The sequence below is a fragment of the Oryx dammah genome, unplaced genomic scaffold (genome assembly GCF_014754425.2).
Source record: "Oryx dammah isolate SB20612 unplaced genomic scaffold, SCBI_Odam_1.1 HiC_scaffold_3, whole genome shotgun sequence".
Lineage (NCBI taxonomy): Eukaryota > Metazoa > Chordata > Mammalia > Artiodactyla > Bovidae > Oryx > Oryx dammah.
Genome location: NW_024070187.1, coordinates 100,965,052 through 100,981,538, shown reverse-complemented (window position 1 = coordinate 100,981,538; position 16,487 = coordinate 100,965,052). Strand labels below are relative to the sequence as shown.

The 16,487-nt window shown below is 42.4% G+C and overlaps 1 protein-coding gene across 1 annotated transcript in view; it reads left to right on the top strand.

The window, feature by feature from the left end:
- Nucleotides 1–13,692: 13,692 nt before the first annotated feature.
- The window catches only part of KLHL8 (kelch like family member 8), a 56,211-nt gene continuing 53,416 nt past the window's right edge, over nt 13,693–16,487 (top strand). The window contains exon 1 of the mRNA XM_040237291.1: nt 13,693–13,850. The gene's annotated coding sequence lies outside the window, so the exon portion shown is untranslated. The remainder of the gene's footprint in view (nt 13,851–16,487) is intronic.

Genomic DNA, 16,487 nt, shown 5'->3' with positions numbered 1-16,487 from the left:
AGGCGAATATTCCTAACATATAAGGAAAAAGTGACAAATTTTACAAAATCAAAACCTTAGAAGAAAGTCTACTGTTGTTTTTAACTTTCCTTTTAACCTGCTGTCAATGCTAACTTTGAGATTGTTTCCTTTGTTTCCATTTCTTCCATTTTGGAGGTAGAGCTCTTCCTCCACTATTGCTCCTTAGCCAATATATTCCAGCAGAGGGAGCTCCAAGTGTTTTACAACTACTATTACGGTTTCTCACTTCCTCTCTCCATGCCTATCCCCCAAAGACAGTGAAGAGAAGTCGCTCAGTCGTGTCTGACTCTTTGCGACCCCATGGACTGTGGCCTACCAGGCTCCTCTGTCCATGGGATTTTTCAGGCAATAGTACTAGAGTTGATTGCCATTTCCTTTTCCAGGGGATCTTCCCAATCCAGGGATCGAACCTGGGTCTCCCGCGTTGTAGACAGATGCTTTACTGTCTGAGCCACCAGTTTTAGCTTAATTCTGGTGCCAAGTTATTGAATGAGTCTGGCTTTCCCCTGAGGATGCATTACAAGCTGGTATGGTTTGGAAAACCTGAAGAGAGAGACTCTGTGTTTTATAATACATCTCCATATTCCATGAAGGAGGTCATATTTAAATATACAACATGAAGTATAGAGCATGATTTTAATGCTTTATTTGCTATAGTATAGAATCCATCTGCAATGCAGGAGACCTGGCTTTGATCCCTGGGTCAGGAAGATCCCCTGGAGAAGGGAATGGCTACCCACTCCAGTATTTTCTCTAGGAAATCCCATGGAGAGACAAGCCTGATGGGCTATAGTATGTGGGGTTGCAAAAGAGTTGGACATGACTGAGCAACTAAGACCTTCACTTTGATTTAGCAGATCAGATACTTTAAAATACCTCTATATCTACAATATGGACCCAGAACTCATTCCACTCTAAATCTAGTGGTACATCCAAGAATGAAATGCTGATTATGGTAAATTGCTGACTTGCCTTTATTTTAGTAGTTTATGCAATATCTAAACAATAACAAAGAGTACTTTGTGGGGGTGCTTCTACAGATTCATGTAGCTTGAAATAAGCACTCTAAAAAAACATTTATTTAAAATAATAAACTAAAGAATAAAAAAGGAAGTGGAAAAATATTGAGTATTTGGTAAGCTGTCCATAATGTAGGCATAAGTGGTAAATTAAAATTTAACTTACCAAAATCCATTCAGAAGTCTAACAAATTAAATTTAACATGTAAAACTCAAAAGTTGTAAAAGAAAAATCTTTTTTGTGTCAGGAACAGAAACAAGAAAATTTTTATGTGTCAGAAATTTTTATGTTTCTTAAAGAAGATTTAAAAAGCTCAAGCCATTAGGGTAAATAAAGATTGATGAATTTATTTACATTTTAATTAAAAACTGGTTATCAAAAGGTACCATTAAAAAGTAAGAAGCCAAGCCACAAACTGGAAGGAGATGTTTAATACTCAGATAATAAACAGAAGATTAGTATTAGTTCTCAGAATACTAAAGGTTACTTCTAAAAATTAATCAATAAAAAGAACAAAAATCCACAAGAAAAGGAAAAATTTGAGCAAGAATTTTACAGAAAAGAAAATCTGAATTGGTAATAAACATATGTTCATTAAAATCTCATTCATAGTTATATTAATTCTAATTAAAATCAGGAGGGACTACCCTGGTGGTCCAGTGGTAAAGACTTCGCCTTCCAAAGCAGAAGATGAAGGTTCCATCCCTGGTGGGGTAGCTAAGATCCCACATGCCTCAGGGCCAAAAAGCCAAAACATAAAACAGAAGCAATATTGTAACAAATTCAATAAAGATTTTTCAAATGGTCCACATCAAAAACAAAAGTTTAAAAAATAAAAAAACAATAAATTAAAACCAGGAGACACTATTTTATATTTAACAGACTGGCAGAAGTTGAGAAATCTGGCAAAACTAAATGTGGACCAGAATGTGGGACAACTGAAATCCTCAGAAACTTTTCTTAAAAGTGTAAATTGATAGAATTGTATTGGAATACAATTTTGCATTACCTAGAAACATCAAGGGGCTTCCCAGGTGGCTCAGTGGTAATGAATCCACCTGCCAGTGCAGAAGACACAGGAGACTCGAGTTCAGTCCCTGGGTCGGGACCTCTGGAGGAGGAAATGGCAACCACTCCAGTGTTCTTGCCTGGGAAATCACATGAACAGAAGAAGCTGGCAGGCTACAGTCCATAGGGTTGCAAAGAGTTTGAAAGCACTTAGTGACTGAGTACGTAGGCACAGTGACATCAAAGTCATGAACACTGTGAAATCAGCAATTCCACCTAACTCACCTAACAAGAGATATCAACAGAGGAGCCGAGTAAATTATGGTACTCATAATTATGGTACACGTCCAATGCAGTATTACACAGTAGTAAAAAATGAATAAACCATCAACAAGAAAAATTCTTACATACAGTGTTGAGCAAGAAAAGCAAGTTTCAAAAAAAATATGTATAATATGATATTGCTTTTTTAAAGGTCAAAAGCATGCAAGCTAAATGCAAGGGTAAAACTGCAAAGCAATATATGGAAATGAAAAACATACATTTAAGATAGTATTTACCTCTGTGAGAGAGAGAAAGGAATGTGTTTGAAAAGGATCCCTCAGAGTAAGACTTTAATTATTCTTTATATCTCATGTGTACACATACACTGTTATGTATAAGATAAATTTAATTATTTTAAAATTATGAAAATTGTGTGTGTAAAACTCTTTTAGTCCTAAAGGAAGAAGTCCTCCTGACAGAATGCTGCTGCTAAGTCGCTTCAGTTGTTTCCGACTCTTTGCAACCCCATGGTCCATAGGATTCTCCAGGCGAGAATAGTGGAGTGGGTTGCCATTTCCTTCTCCACTTGATAGAATGTGGTGGGTCTAAATTAGAATCACGATTGTAGAAATAAAGTTTTAGGAGAAAACCTGTGAAATATTGTGAACAAAGAAACTGCATAGTCATGTTTGATTGCATCTGAATACAAAAAAGAAAAAAGATTAAAAAGAAGTTCTGCTATTTCAAATTTTGGAGTCCAAGAGAGTTTAGATAGAACTGAGAAAGTTGGCAATTGGAAGTCAGGACTCAACATGCTGAAACTGAATATTGATAGGAAAGCCAATGGAGAGATGCAGAAAGACTGATGTGGAAAGGCACCGATACAGGGGTCGAGGTTAAACTTAAGTGTAAGTTAGACACCAGAAGCAAGGAGCGGTCAGAGGCCGTTCTTAGACAGGTCTGTTCTTGAAGGTAGAATAACCAACCAATTAACAAAAAGCAATGAGATCACAACCTCAGCTAATATTAAGCAGGACTGTCTTCCTATAATTGTCTTTGTATACAGAAACAAGCCAGGTCGTTAAGAAAAAGAATGGCCAATGGGAATAGTAAAAAGTTCATCCTTGATATTAGGAGAGAAATAAAATTAATTATTGGCAAAGAGAAATAAAATTAATTATTGGCAAAGGCTTAAAGAGGAAAATAGAGATGATAGAACTGTGAGGAAGTAGTCTCATACTTTGCAGATAGGAGCCACTTATGTAAGATGTCAGAAATCTTTTGAATCTATGTGATCTCTGATGTAGCAGTTCCACTTTGGGGAAGTATCTCAATGATTTAGTTACATGTTATGACTTCCCTGGTGGCTCAGAGGTTAAAGTGTCTGCCTGGAATGCAGGAGACCAGGGTTCGATCCCTGGGTCGGGAAGAGCCCCTGGAGAAGGAAATGGCAACCCACTCCAGTACTCTTGCCTGGAGAATCCCATGGAGGGAGGAGCCTGGTAGGCTACAGTCCATGGGGTCGCAAAGAGTCGGACACGACTGAGCGACTTCACTTATACAACCTATAAACAATTTTTTTTGAAAGCTGGAAAACTCAAAATAATTAAAACTGAAAGCTTGATTAGAGGAATAGTAGTTAGTAAGTCCATACAGTGAAACATCCTGAAATCATTTTTATTTTTTTGCAGGAAATTAGTTCCCTGACCAGGGATTGAACCTGTGCACCTTGTTAGTGGAACGGGGAAGTCTTAACCACTGTACTGGCAGGAAGTCCTGGCAGTCATTTTGAATGCTATTAAACATGAGTTTTTTTTTTTTTGACTTGTCAAGTTATTCAACATATATTCTTCAGTGGGAAAAAAAGCAATTAAAAAGACCGATATTAATTCATGTAAAGAAAATGTTCCAAAAGGGCACACAGCAAGATATTAACAGTCACTATTTTAGAACAGTGGTATCATTTTCAATAATAAAAGTATGCTGCTGTTATAAAAAGATAAGACAACACTAACTTTATTTTTAGTATTTAAAAAATCTGTAATTTTCTTCAGGTGGATCAATAATAATATGTTTGCTGCTGCTGCTGCTAAGTCTCTTCGTGTCCAACTCTGTGCTACCCCAAAGATGGCAGCCCACCAGGCTACCTCGTCCCTGGGATTCTCCAGGCAAGAACACTGGAGTGGGTTGCCATAATATGTTTAGATACCATGAAAGCCAAGAGGAAAATATCAGGACAGAGAAGCTGTATCAAGAAAAGTTCATCCTTGCATATTCCTACCACAAGGGGGTTGAATATCATTGGTGATACCACATCATTCTATCTTAGAAGTAAACTTGAATTTAAGTGTTTCATATGGGAGGTGTTTCTAGGAAGCATTGGCAGCAGCAGAAAGAAGAAAGGGAAGGAAGCTAATAAGGGTGAATTGTTATGCAGATCATCCTTGTGGGTCCCAGAGGATTCTGGGGAACCTCTTAGGAGCTACTTCAGAGTTGCCCCAATCTCCATCATTTCCGTGAGGCTGCTTGATTGTTTAGTCACCAGCTCCCTTCAGTCACTATTTGAGATCACTTGGGAGGAGACGAGGAGAAGGCAATGGCGACCCACTCCGGTACTCTTGCCTGGAAAATCCCATGGACGGAGGAGCCTGGTAGGCTGCCGTCCATGGGGTCGCAAAGAGTCGGACACGATTGCGCAACTTCACTTTCACTTTTCACTTTTGTGCATTGGAGAAGGAAATGGCAACCCAGTGTTCTTGCCTGGAGAATCCCAGGGATGGAGGAGCCCTGTAGGCTGCCGTCTATGGGGTTGCACAGAGTCGGACACGACTGAAGCGACTTAGCAGCTGCAGCAGGGAGGAGAGTGAGATAGCAAGCTTCCCCCACACTTTTAGCTTCCCCTGCCTTTGGACTAATGAGGCAAACAGAAAAAAAGGTAAAGAGTTGCAGGTGTCTGCTGATGGAAGCCTACCTTTGACCTGCATGCTCCGTTATCCAACTTCAGAAACACCTCTAGTACACGTCCCCACTTCTTGTACTTTCTAATGCTGATTTTAAGTGTTTTATTTTTTACTCCTTAGAGTGCCCACAAAATAATGTGACGGGATAAGCAGCTACTGGGGCAGGTTTCTGCTCAGTCCTTCAGTTGTGTCCGATTCTTTTTCAGCCCCATGGATACAGCCTGCCAGGTTTCTCTGTACACGGGACTTCCCAGGCAAGAATGTTGGATTAGGTTGCCATTTTCTCCTCCAGGGAATCTTCCCGACCCAGGGATTGAACTCACATCTCCTGCACTGGCAGGCAGATTTTTTTTTTTCCCCAACCACTGCACCCCTTGGGAAGCCCCTCTGGGGCAGGTAGGGAGTGGGGGTAAAAAAAGGGAGAGAATTAAGAAAATCACAATGTTTCAACTGGTCTGTGCTGAACACTGTTAGGTGCTATGGAGATCGAAAAGGAGCATAACATAAATTGAGTTTACAATTTAATGGGATACTTACATATCTTTGAAACATTTAGTGGCAATAAAGGCTGTATATACTTGGCCTGACATGCTGATTTATGGGGTCGCAAAGACTTGGACACGACTGAGTGACTGAACTGAACTGAACTGAACTGATAGTTAAGTGTCAGTGGGAAAGATACAGTTGAAAATGCTAACCAGGAGAGAGGGATGTCTGTATTTAAAAGTAGGTCATATACTTGAATCCTAAACCATAGCAGAGGATTATATGACAATTGAAAATGAGGGTGTTCTAGGTAAGCCCAGCCTGAGCAAAAAATGTCAGAGCAGGTAGCTGAATATCTTCCAGCTGTCTCTCTAGATCCCTCTTTGCTCTTCTCTATCCAGCTTTGTGCCAGACAAGCTGTTGATGAGCAAAATTAACAGATTTCCTTGTCCTCTGGCTTCCAGAAGCTGCCTTTGGCAGGCAGTGCCACTAGTAAATCAAAGAGAAGGAGAATGGGACTTCTTTGGTGGCCCAGTGGTTAAGACTCTGTATTTCCAATGCAGGAGACGCGGGTTTGATTCCTGGTTGAGGAACTGAGAGGGACCAAAAAGAAAGGAGAGGGAGATTAGGGTATTTCTATCCTAGCATCCTTCCTGTGTGTCTCCACACACAGCTTTCTCTCCTCTCTCGGTTCTGGTAGCTTCTTTCTTATTAGCTCAGGAATACTGCATGGGTCCTTTTAGCTTTTCTTAGAACCTGTTCACAGCTTTATTGAATTTGCCTCAAATGGCTCATTAAATGTACTGGGAGTTCTCTGCCAGCAGCCTTCCTGAGAGGGTGAAAGCGGGCTGCTTGGGAGGAGAGAAAAGCTAAACTTTTGGCAGAACTCAAGGGAGATGGCTCATGTTGAGAAGTAGAGGCAGGTAAGCTGGACATTTCTTTTAAAATATGGTACTCCAGATTTAAGGGTAATAATCTGAGTGAAGTCTTAAAATTCTTGACGAACATGTAAATGACTGCTTGCCAATGCACCGCACAGCAAAGGTGATCACGTATCTTCTGTCCCGAGCCCTCTTTGGCCTCATTTGTTTTCTTCTCAACAGCTGTGAGCATATAAAAGCAACAGTCTTTTTTGTGGTACCTCCCTCCAGCCAGGTAAGCACAAATCCTGTGACCCTCTGTGCTTCTGCCTCAGGGCTCAGCTGAAGATCAAGCAGCAACTGAAACTTCCCAGAGAGGCTGAACAACAGACTATTCAACTCTAATAATCCAGTTTTGCCTCTGAGGAAATTGGCTGAAAGGTTTTCTTTTGGTTCTGCTTCCTTGAAAAAGAAGTGCCATTATAACAATTTCCCTCTTTCAACTTTGGCTGATAAACTCCCAAAGAGACTCACTTAACAAAGAGGGTCTAGAAATGTGATTTTCATCTGAGCAAGAATTATGAGTGCATGAGTGTGGTAACAGGAGAGCCAGCAACCATTTAGGGGAAAGAATTACATCATTGTTACAAGATTGCAACATGATAACCTCCACTAGTTGTCTTAAGGGTTCTATGCAAAATGGTCAAGGCCTGGTGAAGTAAATTCACGTGCCCTGTCCAGTTACTCAATCCTAGTTTACCTCTTCAATCAGCGATTTTCATCTGCTCATCTCTTCGTGGCTCTTGACAGATGTACTTCCTTCTCCACTGGCCCAGTGAAAGAACAGTCCTAAATTGCTAATTCATATAGAAAGAAAACCTGTAAGCCTGGGCAGGCCGCGGTGCCCGTTCTAACATTTAGAAGGAGCCAAATTTTGTTTATCATATACAAATATTATCTTTTTCACAACTGGAACTTCCAACCCCAAAAGGCTTGGGACAGGACTGACTGGTTTGGTGGCTCACTGGTCATTAAAGACCTAGGCTTTTTCTATCATTTTCCACCATCCTATACATGATTTTTCCTCAAATAACCTCATAGGCTAAAGTGGCTGCTAAAACTCCAGCCATTACTTCCAATAAGAAGGAAAGAAGCATAAGAGAGGTATCTTCCAGCTGAATCAATTCCCTTTAAGCAGCCATCCCCCTCAAAGTCCCAAGCAACACTTGTACTTACCCTTTATGAATAGAACTTTGTCAGGGAGCCTGACAAATAATCTGTTAGCTAGGTATGTAGTCATTCCTTAAAAAAAACAACAGGCCTTTATTAATGAAGAAGGCAACAAGATACTGTTTAAGCAGCTAGCAGGATCTGTCATTCTGCAACGTAATTTTTTTTTTAAATAATAATAATAAAAAAAAAAACCCTTCCATAGATTTCTGTGGGAATGTGAAGATGATACCAGAAAGCTAATGTAATATAGATCTACAGCAGTTTTCATAGAGATCAGGCGCTTGGAATAGTATTGGAACTAAAACACAATTATTACATTTGTATCACTGTGCCACTTTCTACAATACATATGGATACAACTTGGCCCAGAAGTGTGTTCAGTTCAGTTCCTCACTCAGTCGAGTCCGACTCTTTGCAACCCCATGAATCGCAGCACGCCACGCCTCCCTGTCCATCACCAACTCCCAGGGTTCACTCAGATTCACATCCATGGAGTCAGTGATGCCATCCAGCCATCTCATTCTCTGTCGGCCCCTTCTCCTCCTGCCCCCAATCTCTCCCAGGATCACAGTCGTTTCCAATGAGTCTACTCTGCATGAGATGGCCAAAGTACTGGAGTTTCAGCTTTAGCATCATTCCTTCCAAAGAAATCCCAGGGCTGATCTCCTTGCAGTCCAAGGGACCCTCAAGAATCTTCTCCAACACCACAGTTCAAAAGCATCATTTCTTCGGCACTCAGCTTTCTTCACAATCCAACTCTCACATCCATACATGACCACTGGAAAAACCATAACCTTGACTAGACGGACCTTTGTTGACAAAGCAATGTCTCTGCTTTTCAAGTTTCTCTAAATGTGTTTTTCTGATAGGCTTTTGGAGTGTGGCAGTGTGTGCGCACTTAGTTGCTCAGCCATGTCCCACTCTTTGTGACCCTTTGGGCTGTAGCCCACCAGGCTTCTCTGTCCATGAGATTTAACAGGCAAGAATACTGGAGTGGGTTGCCATTTCCTTCTCCAGGGAACCTTCCTGACTCAGAGATTGAACCCACATCTCCTTTGTCTCCTGTACTGCAGGCAGATTCTTTACACGCTGAGCCATCAGGGAAGCTGGAGTGTGATAGGATGGAGGCGAACTGCTCTCATCCTATCATATTAAAGAAGATTCCACAGCTCCCCCGAAAGGCAGCTTGAAAGCTTGACCAGGTCTAGGCAGGTTTACGGGAAATAGAAAGTGATCTGACTTCAGCAGAATGGAACAGCCAGAGTGAAATGTTAAAAGTGTGTGTGTGGTGGGGGGCAGGAGGCAAACCCAAGTTTAAAAACTCACCAACACAGATAATTTTCAAAAGAAATTATTTCGTTCGCAAACTGAACTGGCAGTGGCTTAGCAACAAAATGATGCTTTTTGTTTTAGCTCCATCTGTTGACCCACCCACAAATGACCCCAAAATAATCACTCTAAACAAGAACAAAGTATCTGCTATGTAAACATATCCTCAAGTGATGCCCTCTAGCCAAAGCTGCACCCACTCCCTCACCCCAACTCCTTCCATTCAAATCATTCAAGGAACTCAGATTCCTTATTACATAGATATTATGGAACCACCAGTGAGGATTAGCCATCATGCTTTAAGAAGCAGAGTTGAGTAGTTGCAATGGAGACCTTAAGGTCCACAAGCTAAAATATTTGCTTTACAGAAAATACTTGCAGGATCCTTCTTTTAGCTCACCTGATAAAGAATCTGCCTATAATGCAGGAGACCTTGGTTTGATTCTTGGGTCAGGAAGATCCTCTGGAGAAGGGATAGACTACCCAACTCCAGTATTCTTGGGCTTCCCTGGTGGCTTCAGATGGTAAAAATCTGCCTGCAATGCGGGATATCCGGGTTTGATTCCTGGACTGGGAAGATCCTCTGGAGGAGGGGATGGCAACCCACTGCACTATTCTGGCCTTGAGAATTCCATGGATAGAGGAGCCTGGTTAGGCTACAGTCCATGGGGTTGCAAAGAGACGGACCCGACTGAGCGCGTTTCACTTCCACACTTTCTTTACTGCCTAAAGTTGATATGCATCCATTTATTTCCTAAGTATTTGTTAATCAGCCATCTTATACCCAGTACCATGTTCCTAATTTCTATTTAGGAAGCTATCAGACAAATGAAAGGATACCTAATTAAACTGCTCACTGAAAAGAGGGCTATTTGAGAAGCAAAAATAGGTTGTAATGTGAGCATATACAGAAAGCATTAACACAGAACAAAGAGAAGGGGAACTGTAACCAGGATATGCTTCCTGATGAAGACAATATCTGGGTTGATACTGAAAGGCAAGCAGGAGTCTACCAGGCAAAGAGGGAGACAGAAGGCACAACAATTTCAAAGGCCCAGAGAGAAATTAGGGAAACTTAAATATCTCAGAGATGAGGGTGGAAAAGATCAGCAAAGGCTTAGAGATACCTATGTCAGATTAATGGCAAGGGTAATATATGAAAGGACTGTCATAAAGTAGTTAAAATAGGTTAAGTTAGGGCACTAGACTGAGGCCAGAAAATACAACCATTGTGGGGCAGAATGCAGGATGTGATTGTTGTTAAGTAGAGCTGAAACCCCGGTCAAGATGGGATGAGGAATGGGTGATAAAATATTAATAGGACTGGATGAGTAGGAAGAAAGGTCACTGTAAGCCAGTGACTGTGACCTGGACAGGAGGGTGTTGTCTTGCTTGTTCAGGATATTCAAGGAAGTTTTCATAGTCAGACAGTTGTCCAGGGAACTGCCCAGTGACTGAAAGCTTTGCCTCTACTGCAAATGAAAATTAAATGGTCCCCTTCATTAATCTTTCCAAATCGCTTGGCAGGCCACATTTGAAATTCTTTTGGATATTATAAAGCCTTTCATTCCAGATTAGAAATAAAGACTTAAAATGCAAATATCAATTGAGGTCAAAACATTGTAATTTATTTGGACCAAAGTACAACAGACAGTGAACCAACAGAGGTCAGATCTTTTCCAGTTTTAATTCATGGAATCTTAGAAAAGGAAGGAGTCTCTAATGAATAAGCCTCGTATTAATTAGGTTATTAAGTAGTGTTGTTAATTCTGAAATGGAGCTAGGGAGGAATGAATAAAAGCTAAGAAGATATCTTGGTCACATTTAGGAAATGTGTGATCTTTTCATTCATTGAGGTTGTAGCAGAGGAAAAAGTTTTTCTTGACTCTCCTAGGGTCTCTGAAAATTAAGCAAATGAAGACAGATTAACAGGATAAAAGCATACAAATTTTATTGAATTTTTACACGTGTATGGGAGGGCTTCCCTGTGACTCAGAGGTAAAGAATCTGCCTGACAATGCAGGAGATGCAGCTTCCATCTTTGGATCTAGAAGATCCCCTGGAGAAGGAAATGGCAACCCACTCCAATAATTTTGCCTGGGAAGTCCCATGGACAGAGGAACCTGGAGGGCTACAGTTCATGAGGCCTCAAAGAGTCAGACATGATTGAAGGACTAATACTTTCACTTTTCAGACAAAGAAATGATAAATTTGTGAAGAACTGACAAGACAGTGGGGTTTGGTCTAGGGTTAGTAAATGGTAAAGGAATTACTAGGAAGAAAAGGATTAGCTTAAGTATGTTTATACAGATTTCTCAGCCCTAAAGTCAATCTCTAGCAATATGAATGCCTATAATTTTCTCCTGGTATAGGGAGGGTACCTTTTATATGGGAGTTTGATGACCAGTTTGGGGGAAGAAAGTTGGGGGTTGGAGAGACCTTCCTGCTTTTGCTGTTTTCTCAGATTCCTTCAGTTGAAGATATTCAGTATGTCAAGGTGCTATGTTTTGGGGTACCATGTTCTGAATCCCATCAAGATGTACCTTGTTTAGTAAGATATTTTTAAAAATAATTATTTGAGAGCATTGTTATGGATATATCACATTTAAGGGGAGGACTTTTCCCCCAGTTTATTGTTATTTGATTTGAAAATTTCATTGAATTTTTGCCTGGCCTTCCCTTTCCCAGTAAACAGTTCTAGATTAGTATACCTTATATGCTCCCCACTCCCCCTGCCACCTTCTGCATGTGCATGCATGCGTGCTAAGTTGCTTTAGTTGTGTCTGAATCTTTGTGACCCTATGGACCACAGCCCTCCAGGCTCCTCCATGGGATTCTCCAGGCAAGAATACTGGAGTAGGTTGTCATGCCTTTCTCCAGGGGATCTTCCCTACCCAGGGAGCCAACCCGGGCCTCTTAAATGTCTCCTGCGTTGGCAAGCTGGTTCTTTACAACTAGTGCCATCTGGAAAGCCCAACCCTCTGCATACCTTTTTTTTTTTTTTTTTAATATTTGTTTGGCGGGGGGGGGGGGGGGGTGGTTTAGTTGCAGTATGCAGAATCTTTCAGTTGCAAGATGTGGGATCTAGTTTACTGACCAGGAATCGAACCTGGGCGCTCTGCATTGTGAATGCAGAGTCTTAGCCACTGGACCACCCGGGAAGTCCTTGTATACCTTTTTATTTCTCATTATGTGTTTAGTTCTGTCTCTTCCACTAGCTCTTAAGTCTCCACAAGGGTAGGAACTATTCAGTTTCGTTCACTATTTCCCAGTTCTTAACTCAGTGTATGCCATATACTAAGTGCTCACTAAATATTCTTGAAAAAATAAATGGAAACTATATTGAAATACTGTATAGATTTCTTTGATGTAGTTAGTAAGTACAAGCAGTTTTTTATATGTCTATTAGTAGAGAAAAAAAGAGCAGTTCTATAAGCATTTTTTACGGGACACTGAACATGCAATTTAAAAGTTCAAATTATAAATAAATTCTATTAGAATATGGCCTTATTAAATACACAGTACTACATCATACTTCCACACAAATTTTACAATTTTTGTGTGTACGTGCACACTAAAACTGGTCTTGCTCCACTTTTCTTAGTTCGTTCATATTAAATTTTCAAAACATGATGTCCTGAAGAGAAATATTCTGAGGTACTAAGATTTATTTCTATTTCTGCTATTTTAAAATGTAAAAGTGATTTTTCCCCCCTAGAATTGAAATTTCACATAGTTGGGCTTACCTTGGGGTTTTTACATAAGACGCAATTTTTTTCCTAAAGGCTCTCTTCTAGCTAAATCAATCGAAACCTATGTATTAATATTTATAAATGTACCAGGATTGAATTTATTCTGAAATAGATTCCTAGGGTTGTGAAAGCTAGAGCTTGCTCTAACAAAAGATTTTGGCCTTCAAATTTTCTTTCTTTGCTTGCTCATCTATCCCCTCCAACATTTCACTGACTTTATAGAAAAATTAGTTGATTTCAACATCATTTTCACTTGCAATGGTTTTTAGCAGTGAGTGCTCAGGTCGACCAACTGCTTCCTTGGTCTTACAAACTATGGGTAAGTAGTTATATAAACACCAGATGTTTTGTATCAATATACCTCTTTTGCAGAGCCTGTGGAGAAATTGCCAAGAACAAAAGTAGACGCTTTTTTCCTTCTTTAAAGGACAGAAACCCTAAGAACCTTCACCATTAGCGAGACGAGACTTACGGTACAGCCACAAAAGAGAAGAAACGGATAACTTCGGAGGTTAACCATGCGGTGGCCTATCTGAACCTGTGTTTTGAGGACGCCAGCCAGGTCCCGCCAGCTGTCCCCAGCATCAGGAAGGACAATACTCCCTAGCTGGGTGAAAACACCCGCAGTCCGCCCCCGAGCCGGGCTCGGAGAGCACGCGGGGTGGGGGCGGTCCCCCGGGCGGAGGTAATTGGAAACCACACTACCCAGAGGGCTGTGCGCAGGCGCGGACGAGAGGACGCCCGGCGCCGGCTGGGCTCGGCGAGGCCGCGCACAGGGGCGCGCGTCCGTCGGGTTCTCGCGCGGGGCCGGAGCGGCGCCGTCCGGGGCTGCAGGAACCTGGCAGCGCGGCTGCATCCTTGGCGAGGCCGGGGGCGGGGGCGGGGAACCGAGCGGAGGGAACCAGCCGAGGACTGAGGTAACCGGGCTCTCGCCCCCCGCCCCCCCCAACTCCCTCTTTCCTTTGTGCGGTGCTGTCCGCTCGTGCGAAGTCCTCCGTCACCTCAGCTCCAAGCCCAAATCGTAGCGCCGCCCGGGCTCGCGCCTGTGGCGGAGAAACTCCCCGAGTGCTGCACGCAGGAACCAAACTCCCCTGCCGGGAGGGTTTGGGCCCCTTCAGCCGCGCGGTTTCTGTCGCCCCCTCCCCCGTTTGTGGCGAGAGGCAAGGCGCGGGGTGGGGAGTAGTCGCGTTCCTCGAAGGGAACCCCGGTCTCCGGCTCCCTCAGCCTGGCTCGTTCCTCAGGCTCTTTCGAAGAAGAGAGAGGCGGGCAGGTGCTTCGCGGGGTCCGGGCGAGGGCGGCATGTGGGGGCGGGGCGGGCCGGCGGGCTGGGGCCCCGGGGTGAGGGACGCGCCGCCCGCGAGGGTCGAGGAGGCGGGCGCGGGTATCGGGGTCAGCCGCCGTCCGGGATGCTGGCCCTGGGGACGTGCTGGCCGTCCGTCCGGAGGGTTAGTCTGCCCTCCGGGACTGGCCTGCCGGCGAGACGTATGGCCCCGGGGGTCTGGCTGGCGGGTGCTGGGGGCTTGCAGCTCGCCTTAGGCGGAGACTCGGCGGGGGGCGGGGGGGGCCCCCGAAGAGTGCCCCGGAGTTTGAGAGCAGAAACTGCACTCTCTTTCAAAACACGCCTCTGCTCAGTGGAGTTGTTTTACAGCCCGGGAAGCCTACTCTTTCCTCCTTTTCACGCACTTCTGGGCTTCGTTAGCCTGCTGGTTTGCCTGCGAGAAGCGATTTATCTACATCCTTCGCGCTTTCTAGCCCGGGGCTGGTCCTTGACTGGATTTGACAGTCCTAGCGTTTGGGTTTTTTTTTTTTTTTTAATGTTTTCCCACCTGGCAGTGTTGGATCGGGTGATTTTAAGTAGGCTATAGAACTTTTTTGTCAGGATTCTTTTCCATCTGTATTAATACCGTAACTATGCTTGGCCCTTTTAGCTTATGCTTATACTGTTTCGGGAGGATTCTTTGGGAAAATGTTCTTGCAAGAAGCTAGGTTGACACAGGTGTTTTATCTGCTGGTTGAGCTTTTTATTTCTTTGCATTCCCCCTCTCCCCCCATCCCGGTGAAGTTAATTAATTGTTGGACTGTTGGTGTTTTTCATTCTCGTAGACCGAGGAGATTTCTTTCCTCCGTCTCCCTCCAGTGTTGATCCTGTCAGAGGGTAGTCTTGGGTAAGCAGAGGACTTCAGCTAAGCGGTGGGTTATTTCATTGGCTGCAGCTTTTCCTCCTCCTCCCTACGAGCACCCATTCTTTTGTCACTCCTCCCATGACCTACTTCAGACTTTTAGTCACTGTATATATCGCCTTTAAGATACAGAGAGTATGAACATAAATATCAAAAGAAATTTTAGGATACCATACTCAGCTATTGCATTTAACTTCATATTAACATTTAAAGCTGCCAATACTTTTAAAAATCTTTTAAAAAACATTTATTTTTAATTGGATTATAATTGCTTTGGGGCCTTCCTGGCGTCTCATTGATAAAGAATCTGCCTGCAAGGCGTGGGTTCCATCCCTGGGTGGGGAAAGATCTCTCGAGAAGGAAGTGGCAACCCACTTCAGTATTCTTCCCTGGGAAATCCCATGGACAGAGGAGCCTGGTGGGCTTCCTGGGGTCACAAAAGAGTCTGACACGACTTACTGATTAAAAAACAATAATTGCTTTACAGTGTTATGCTGGTTTCTGCTGTACAACAGTGTGAAATCAGCTGTAAGTAGCATATATCGCCTGCCTCCCACTCCTCTAGGTCATCACAGAGCATTTAGCTGTTTCCTGTGCTATAAAGCAGCTTCCCACTAGCTAGCTATTTACACATGATAGTGTGTATTTGTCAGTGCTGTTTTTAATTCATCCCGCCCCATTCTTCCCCACCTCTGTCCACAAGTCTTTTCTCTATGTCTGTGTCTCTCTTCCTGCCCTATAAATAGGATCATCAGTATCATTTTTCTAGATTCTTTATAAAGCTGCTAATTCTTTTAACATTTGATAAGATTAGTATTATTTTCTAAGATGGTAATATATTCTGTAATAATTGCACATTGTTTCCTGGCAGGAAATTTAATTCACAGCCACTGAGGATAATTTTTAAAAACACTATTTCCTCACTTGTTAAGAAGAAAGTGAGGTAGATATATTAGACCCCGTATCCTTTATCAAAGTAGTTTATATTTAGAGCAATTTTAGGTTCATAGCAAATTTAAGTGGGAGGAACAGAGATTTCTCATATACCCTCTGCCCTCATGCTCCTGCCTTGCCCGGTGTAAGCACAGTCTCCCCCACTATCAAAATCCCTACAACAAAAAGGTAAATTTGTTACAGTCAGTAACCTGCATTGATATACCATTACCCAAAGTCCAGAGTTTACATCAAGGTTCACTTGCTGTCTATCGTATATTCCGTGGATTTAGACAAATGACCTTTTTTCAAAAAATCAAGAACTCTTAAGAAATGTAGAGAACTGAAAATGGGTTTTGTCATTTTGAAAAGATTAAAGGGGCTATTTTGAATGTCCTAAAAATTAATTTCAAGAATTTTATATTTTAAAACATTGGATAT